Below are 9,687 nucleotides of genomic sequence, written 5' to 3'. Positions count from 1 at the left end.
TGCTTCTGTTTGTTAGCTCCTGGCACTCAAGGAAATCTCTGTCAAATCACCAGGCAGATACACAATTAAGGAACAGATAGCTCAGGGGCTAAATGCCAAAATTAATACTTTAAATATTAAAATGTATAGTGATTGTCAGAGACTTAGGATATTAAATTTAAGTCTCATGGCAAGCACAAAGAAAATATCTGAAAAATATTTACAAAAGTAAATGAGAGGAAGTGGATGTGGCTCAAGCAATTGTGCTCCCATCTACCATAAGGGAGGTCCAGGGTTCAATTCCTGAGCCTCCTGGTGAAGGCAAGCTGGCCCACGTGGTGAGCTGGCCTGTGTGGAGTGCTGACCTGCGCAGGAGTGCTGGCCCACAGAGCAAGCTGGCCTAAGCAGAGAGCTGGTGCAGTAAGATGACACAACAGGGAAGCAGACTTGGCCCAGTGGATAGGGTGTTCGTCTACCACATGGGAGGTCCATGGTTCAAACCCCAGGCCTCCTTGACCGGTGTGGAGCTGGCCCATGTGCAGTGCTGATGCGCACAAGGAGTGCCGTGCTACGCAGGGGTGTCCCGCGTAGGGGAGTCCCACGTGCAAGGAGTGCGCCCCATAAGAAGAGCCACCCAGCGGGAAAGAAGTGCAGCCTGCCCAAGAATGGTGCCGCACACATAGAGAGCTGATGCAGCAAGATGACGCAACAAAAAGAAACACAGATTCCCGTACCGCTGACAACAACAGAAGCGGACAAAGAACACGCAGCAAATAGACACAGAGAACAGACAACTGGGCAGGGGGGGAGGAAGGGGAGAGAAATAAAAAAAAAAAAAGATGATACAACAAAAAGAGACATAGAGGAAAAACAATAAGAGACAGCAGACCAGGGAACTGAGTTGGTGCAAAAGGTTGAGTATCTCTCTCCCTCTCTGGAAGGTCCCAGGATCGGTTCTCGGTGCTGCCTAAAGAGAATACAAGCTCCATGGTGTGGTGGTCTAGAGTGATTACAACTGAAAGTGGGAGGATTGCATCCAGCATCCATGTGGAATCTGAGCCTCCTCTTGACATAGAGGTGCAATGGACACAACCAGTCCAATGTCCACATAGAAAAGGTGGCATTGGATTGAGAAAAGTGGACATGATGGCTGATGGGTATGGGGAAAGGCAGGAAGAGATGAGAGGTGGAGGCGTCTTTGGGACATGGAGCTGCCCTGGATGGTGCTTCAGGGGCAATCACCGGACATTGTAAATCCTCACAGGGCCCACTGGATGGAATGGGGGAGAGTGTGGGCCATGGTGTGGACCGTTGACCATGGGGTGCAGGGGTGCCCAGAGATGTACTTGCCAAATGCAATGGATCTGTCATGATGATGGGAGGGAGTGTTGCTGGGGGGGGGGGGGGAGAGGTGGGGTGGCGGTGGTAGGGTTCAATGGGACCTCATATATATATATTTTTAATGTAGTATTATTACAAAGTCAATAAAAAAATAAATAAATGAAAAAAAAAGAAAACAACCAAAATAAAAAAAAAATAAAGAGAATACAAGCAGACACAGAAGAATGCACAGCAAATGGACACAGAGAGCAGACAATGAGGGGACAGGAGGGATAAATAAATAATTCTTTTTTTAAAAAGGTAAATGAGAAGGGACTCAAAATGGTACAATATAAAAAAATCAAAGGAATATGAAAGTAGGCATTAGCAGAAGAATTGAGGGTTAAAACAGGTATAGGACTTACAAATACAAAAGAGCAAAATGGCAGAAGAAAGTCCTGCATTATCAGTAGTTACTTTAAATGCAAATGGTTAATAATGTGGACCATTGACCATGTAATGCAGCAGTGCTCAGAGATGTATTCACCAAGTGCAATGAATATCCCAAGATGATGGAGGAGGTTGTTGTTATGGGAGGAGTGGGGTGAGGGGGTTGGGGGTATATGGGGACCTCATATTTTTTTAATGTAATGTTTAAAAAAAAAGACAAAAAAATAAAATAAAATAAAATAAATAAAAGACTATATAATAGAGTTGAAAACAAAAACAAAAAACAAAGTGTACCATCAGTGGCTCTCAGTATAATCTCAGAGTTGTGTATTCATAACCAAAATCAACTTTAGAACATTTTCATTATTCAAAAAAGAAAAACCATATACCCCATATAACCCCCTATGAATGACATTTAGCACTGATGTGGTACCTTTGTTATAATTGATGAAACAATATTAAAACATTACTGTTAAATATAGTCTATAGTTTGCATTAGGTATATTTTTCCTATATACCACCTTTATAAACACATTGTAATTGAGACATACATTTGTTATAGTTCATGAGAGAACATTCTTTTTGTACTATTAGCCACTACACCCAAATTTTAGCAAGCATATATTAAAATTTACCTTTGCTTTAAAAAAAATGCAAATGGTTAAACTCTCCAGACAAATGAGATTGGCAGAATAAAAAATCATGGCCCAAATATGCAAGATACTCACATGAAATTAAAAGATACAAGTAGGATGAAATTGAATAGATGGAAATATGTATACTATGTGAAAGGTAACCAAAAGACAGCTGGGTAGCTATAGTAATATCAGATAAATAGACTTAAAGTAAAAAAAAATGTTACAAGGGATAAAAAGGTCACTATATATTATTAAATCAGTCAATTCCACAAGAGAACATACAATTACAAATATAAACACACCTAATGCCAGAGACCCAAAATATATGAGGAAAATATTGTCAAATTTGAAGGGAGAATTAGACAGATCTACATTAATAGTTGGAAACATTAATACACTGTTTTTAATAATGGATAGAACATAGAACATCTAGACAGAAGATCAATAAGGAAAGAGAAGATTTGAATGATAACTTTAAACCAACTATACCTAACAGATATATGTAGAACACTTCTCCCAACAGCAGCAAAATATACATTCTTCTCTAGTGCACATAGATCATTCTGCAGGAGATAGCACATGTTAGAGTACAAAACAAGTCTCAATAAACTAAAAAATATAGAAAACATAAAATGTATCTTCCACAACACCAATGCAATGAAGCTAGAAATCAATAACAGATGGAAAACTGGAAAATTCACAAATATGTGGACATTAAACAATGCATTCAAACAACAAATGGGTCAAAGAAACTATCATAAGGGAAATTAGGAAATATCTACCAAAATTTATGGGAATCAAAAAAATCATTGAGTGGCTCTCATAGAAGCTGCAGCTTCTTCCACCTAGCCACTGTAGTCAAAAAGGAGCTCAGAGTGACAGTTTTCCTTGACAGTCGACATTCTGTTTGCTGTAATCAATGTGCAACATTTCAGGAAAAGACAATTTCCATTGTATCTACCATTTTTCAGGTGTGGGCTGAGACCTGTATTGGCATGTCTCCAGAAGCTAGCAGAGTGGGGCTTTTCAGAAGTACCTCACCAAGGTCAAGAAACACTTTTATAGAGACTGTGCAGAATGAAGATTCAAGGATGACTGTGGTCTTTCAGGGGAGTGGGGACTCCCAGGGATCATGATCAGGTGTTAAAAGTTGGCATCCTCAGGACCTGGTTACCTCAAGTATCCACACAGTTTAACAAATCTGAAGATACCGGCTTGTTGCTAGAGAAGGTATCCTCCTTTTTTAGATCTATGATACCTAGAAAGCTATCCTCACCTGTGATTATGGATCTAGAGTTGGAAGAAGCACCACAGGAAGAAGCAAGCTAAAAGATACCTGGCTGATAATTAGGTGGAAATTGTGAACACGACAAGCAGAGTCCTTTGCTTTTTGCTTAGTGCTTATATTCCTTGTATCTGGCATGCTGGTAATAAAAGACCACTCTATGGTGAAAAAAATAAATTGATTAAAGAATCAGCTTAAATTAAGAAATGGAAAATAAAATTTATGGGATGCAGGAAAAAGCAGTCCTGAGAGGGAAGTTTATAAATCTAAAGGCTTACATTAAAAAAGCAAAGAGGGAAGCAGATGTGACTCAAGCAATTGGGCTCCCATCTACCATATGGGAGATCCAGGGTTTGATTCCCAGGGCCTCCTGGTGAAGGCAAGCTGGTCCATGCAAAGTTCTGGCCTGCATAGAGTACTGCCCTGCACAGGGGTGCTGCCCCACTCAGGAGTGCTGCCCCGCACAGGATTTCTGGTCGATACAGAGAGCTGGCACAGCAAGCTGACACAACAAAAAGAGACACAGAGGAGAGACAATAAGAGATGCAACAGATCATAGAAGTGAGGTGGCACAAGAGAATAATCACTTCTCTCCCACTCCACAAGTTCCCAGGACCAATTCCGGAGCAGCCTAATGAGAAGACAAGCAGACACAGAAGAATGTGCAACAAATGGACACAGAGAGCAGACAACGGGGGGGGGGGGGGAGGGAAGAATAAATAAATCAATAAAAGCAGAGACCTCAAATCAGATATCTAACTTCACAGCAAGAGAATTTAGAAAAAGAAGAGCAAACTAAACCCAAAGAGAACAGAAGTAAGGAAATAAAAAAGATTAATAAGAGATAAATTAGAGAATAGAAAAATAATATAGAGAAAAGAAACAAAACCAAAAGTTGTTTCTCTGAAAAGACCAATAAAATAAAATAAAAATCTTAGCTAGACTGGAGGCAGAGCAAGATGGCATCTGAGTAAGTACACTGTCATCATCTCTCCTACAACGGATGTGCTCTGTGGTGATGGAGTCCTGCCAGAGTGGGTTGTTTCAGAAACCTGCAGGGCAGGAGGTGTCTGGACGTCAATCTGGAGAGACTACAGCAGAACTGGTGTTTGCTCAAGGTAGAATTGCAGGTTTCTAACACTGAACTCAGAAGCCATGGGAAGGTAAATCCCTTTCCCTTAGGGCTAAGAGCCACCACATTAACTGAGAACTGCCAGTCGTGGGGTAGAGTTTCCAAGTCCCGTGTTCCCCAAATGCATGAACCCCAAGCCTGTGTCCCCTGAAACCCCACAGCCCATGTTTCACAGACCTACAACTCAGTCCACATTCTCCAGGCCTCTGTTACCAGAGCCCAGCACTCCCAGAAATCCGGCATTGCCCTACCCCTCCAGTCTTGGACTAACTCCCGGAGTGAGAGGGTTTAGGTGGGAGGTGCAGAGGGGCCCAATGAGTGCAGGTACAATTTTCTGGTCCCCCCATTTTATTGACTTTGGAGGAGCATATCAGTTGACTTGGGGAGAGCCTAGGAAGAGAAAAGAGGTGAACCTACTGGGAGTGTTCAATTTACCTAAACGCCCTGGGATAGGAAACTTGGTCTGTAAGAAGGTGGAATCAGAAAATTAACTAGCCCCCTGTAGCACATCTAGGGGACAGGAACAGTAGGACATAATATACAGGCGTCCAAAAGCATATTTAGGGTTCTGGGCAAGGGGTGGATGCTCTCTCAAGAAATGAAGAGACATTATTTTCTGAGGTGAGATGGTTCACCAGCAACCCATTTGAATTTCCTACAAGAGCCCTCACGCAGACTTCCTGCTGTCTTGGGAGAGAGGGAAGTGAGGAAGGGAGAAAGGGGGAAGGTCTGACTATTAAGCAGTTTATTCAATTGTGAAGAGGATTCCTTGCCTGAGGCCTTGACTGGTCGTTTTGTTTTGTTTTGTTTTCTTGTTTGTCCTTCCTCTTTGCCCACCCCAGCACCTTTTTTTCACTTTTTTTTCCCCTTTCTCTTTTTCTTGCTTGCTTTTTTTTTCTTCTCTATTTTTTTTCCATTTTTTTTTCTTTTTTTATATTAGGTGCTGCAGGAAATATTTATTTGCTGTGCTTCCTCATCCTCAATTTCCTCTTTTCTGTGTGTACTGATTTTGGCTACCCCCTTTCCTTTACATCATTCTCTCCTCCATCATTTATTGTTTCTCTTACATTCCACCTCTCTTTGTTTAGCGCCCAATATTTCTGACTTTTTATCTCTAATACCTCTAATCTGTTTTCTATCGTTTATTCACTCTTTATATTATTGTCCTTTCTTTACTTTTTCCCTGTCTCCTGACCACACTGGGCTTTTAATTCATACTATATTCATCCCCATATTCAGTTTACTATCTCATTATAGGTACTCCACTTTTTTATGGTTATAACTATACGTAGCTTACATGAGTTCAATATCCATTCTCCTAGATCTCGCATGGTTCTTCTGCTAACATTCACTATCAATACTAGTATTATATTTTTCTTTTCTTACCCCTTTTGCCTTCTCTGGACCTAATATTTTCCTTCAAGGGAACACAGGCAACAACAAGGAAATAAAGTATAAAGAACTAAGCAACAAAGATAAGACTTAACACGCACACAAAAACAACAACTAATTAAACCCCAAGACTAGACAAGAAGCTAATCAACTGAATAAACCCAACAAGATAAAATGATAACTAAACAGCAACAAAAAATTATAGACCATAACAATAATCAGGAAAACATGGCCCAATCCAATGAACAAACTAAAAACCAGGAAGAGAAGTGGAACATCGAACAAGTAATTAAAACTCTCAAAACATTTATCATGGACCAATTCAATGAAGTGAAAGAAGAGATTAAGCATATTAAGAAAACACTTGGAGAGCATACAGCAGAAATTGTGATCATACACAAAAAGATTGCAGAGATCATGGGGATCAATAGCACAATCCAAGAAATCAAAAATACACTCACAGCAAATAACAGCAGATTTGAAGAAGCAGAGGAAAGAATTAGTGATGTGGAAGACAGTACATCTGAAATCAAACAGATAATAGAATTAATCAATAAAAAGACAGAAAAGGTCCAGGAGGGACTTAGGAACCTGAATAACAATGCAAAATGCACAAGCATATGCATTATAGGCATCCCAGAAGGAGAAGAGAAGGGAAAGGGGAAGAAGGGCTGTTGGAGGAAATAATAGCTGAAAACTTCCCAAACTTATTGAGGGAGATGCATGTACAGGTCCAGGAAGCACAACGCACCCCGAACAGCAAATCCCAACAGGCCTACCCCAAGACATATACTTGTCAAATTGTCCAATGCACAAGATAAAGAGAAAATACCAAAAGAAGCAAGAGAAAAGAGAACCATCACATACAAAGGAGGTTCCATAAGATTAAGTGCTGATTTCTCATCTGAAACCATGGAGGCAAGGTACTAAAGAAAGGTACTAAAAGAAAATAATTTCCAACCAAGAATACTCTATCTAGCAAAGCTTGCATTCAAAAATGATGGAGAGAGCAAAATATTCACAGATATACAGAAACTAAGAGAGTATGCCAACAAGAAACCTGCCCTTCAAGAAATACTAAAGGGAGTTCTGTAGGAAGAATGAAGAAAACAGGAGAGACGGAGGTGGAAGAGAGTGTAAGAACAACTAAAACTACAAAAAGAGAAAAAACAACATATAAGAAACACAAATCCAAAGAAAATATGCTTACTGTAAGTAATTCCTTGCAAGTAATAACACTGAATGTCAATAGACTAAACTCACCTGTTAAGAGACATAGATTAGAAGATTGGATAAGGAAATATGACTCGTCTATATGTTGTCTACAAGAAAACAATCTTATGGGCAAACAGTAACCAAGAAAAGTCAGGTGTAGCTACGTTAACATTGGACTTTAATTCAAAACTGTTGTGAGAGACAAAGATGGACACTACATATTAGTGAAAGGGATATTCTTTCAAGAAGAAAGAACAATCACAAACATTCATGCCACTTACAAGGGCATCTCCAAATACATGAGGCAAACACTTGAGAAACTAAGTGAAGGAATAGATGCCTCTACAATTGTAGTGGGGGACTTTAATACACCACTCTCACCACTGCACAGAATATCTCAAAAGAGAATCAATAAAGGGAAGCGGACTTGGCCCAGTGGTTAGGGCGTTCATCTACCACATGGGAGGTCCACGGTTCAAACTCCAGGCTTCCTTGACCTGAGTGGAGCTGGCCCATGCGCAGTGCTGATGTGCGCAGGAGTGCCGTGCCACACAGGGGTGTCTCTGTGCAGGGGAGCCCCATGCGCAAGGAGTGCGCCCATAAGGAGAGCCGCCCAGCGCAAAAGAGAGTGCAGCCTGCCCAGGGATGGTGCCACACACACGGAGAGCTGACACAACAAGATGACGCAACAAAAAGAAACCCAGATTCACATGCCACTGACAACAACAGAAGTGGACAAAGAAGACGCAACAAATAGACTTAGAGAACAGACAACTGGAATGGGGGGGGAGAAGGGGAGAGAATAAATAAATAAATAAATCTTTTTTTAAAAAAGAGAATCAATAAAGAAACAAAGACTTTGAACAATATATTAGAGGATCTGGACCTAATCGACATACACAGAACATTACACCCAAATACAGAAGGATATACATTTTTCTCAAGGGCACATGGATCATTCTCCAAGATAGACCACATGCTAGGCCACAAAGAAAGTCTCCATGAATTTAGAAAGATTGAAATCATACGAAATAATTTCTCTGACCATAGTGGAATGAAGCTGGAAATCTGTAAGGGCCAGAGACCCAGATTTGGCACCAAGATATGGATGCTAAACAACACATTCTTAGAAAAACAGTGGATCAAGGAGGAAATTTCAAGAGAAATCAATAACTACCTTGAAACTAAAAAAAATGATAATATAACATATCAAAACTTATGGGATACAGCAAAAGTTGTACTGAGAGGGAAATTCATAGCCATACATTCATACATCAAAAAAGAAGAGCTAAAATTGAAGAACTAGCTGAACAATTGGAGAAATTACTAAAAAAACAATAAACTAAACCCAAAGAAAGAAGAAAGAAGGAAATAACAAAGATCAGAGCAGAAGTAAATGAAATAGAAAATAGGAAGGCACTTGAAAATATAAAGAAAACAAAGAGCTGGTTCTTTGAGAAGATCAATAAAATTGACAAAGTCTTAGCTAGACTAACAAAGAAAAAAAGAGAGAAGATGCAAATACACAAAATAAGAAATGAAAAGGGTGATATCATCGCTGACCCCACTGAAATAAAGACTATCATAAGAGGATACTTTGAAAAACTATATTCCAACAAGAAAGACAATTTAGAGGGAACGGACAAATTCCTAGAAACACATAAGCAGCCTACATTGACAAAAGAAGAATTTGACGATCTCAACAAACCAATCACAAGCAAAGACATAGAATCAGTCATTAAAAACCTCCCAACTAAAAAGAGCCCTGGGTCAGATGGCTTCACAGGTGAATTCTATCAAACATTCTGGAAAGAAATAACAACAATCTTGCTTAAAATCTTTAAAAAATTGAAATAGAAGGAATATTGCCTAACTCATTTTATCATGCTAACATTACCTTATTACCAAAGCCAAACAAAGACACTACAAGAAAGAAAAATTACAGACCAATCTCTCTAATGAACTTAGATACAAAAGTCCTCAACAAAATACTCGCTAATAGTATTCAACAACACATCAAATGAATTATACACCACAACCAAGTGGGTTTCATTCCTGGTATGGAAGGATGGTTCAACATAAGAAAATCAATTAATGTAATACACCACATAAACAGATTGAAGGAAAAAAATTACATGATCATATCTATAGATGCAGAAAAAGCATGTGACAAAATACAGCACCCTTTCTTGATAAAAACACTGCAAAAGATAGGAATAAAAGGAAACTTTGAAAACAAGATAAAGGGTATATATGAAAAACCCACAGCTAACATC

General features: G+C 39.5%; 1 non-coding gene across 1 annotated transcript; it reads left to right on the top strand.

The window, feature by feature from the left end:
- The first annotated feature begins 3,199 nt into the window (after window positions 1-3,199).
- Window positions 3,200-3,334, top strand: LOC111763902 (small nucleolar RNA SNORA16B/SNORA16A family). Its single transcript, XR_002796637.1, has one exon. It is a non-coding gene; the product is annotated as a small nucleolar RNA SNORA16B/SNORA16A family (small nucleolar RNA).
- The last annotated feature ends 6,353 nt before the right edge of the window (window positions 3,335-9,687 follow it).

The sequence above is a fragment of the Dasypus novemcinctus genome, chromosome X (genome assembly GCF_030445035.2).
Source record: "Dasypus novemcinctus isolate mDasNov1 chromosome X, mDasNov1.1.hap2, whole genome shotgun sequence".
Taxonomy (NCBI): domain Eukaryota; kingdom Metazoa; phylum Chordata; class Mammalia; order Cingulata; family Dasypodidae; genus Dasypus; species Dasypus novemcinctus.
The sequence above is the reverse complement of the archived record's forward strand: the minus strand, read 5'-3'. Positions and strand labels throughout refer to the sequence as shown.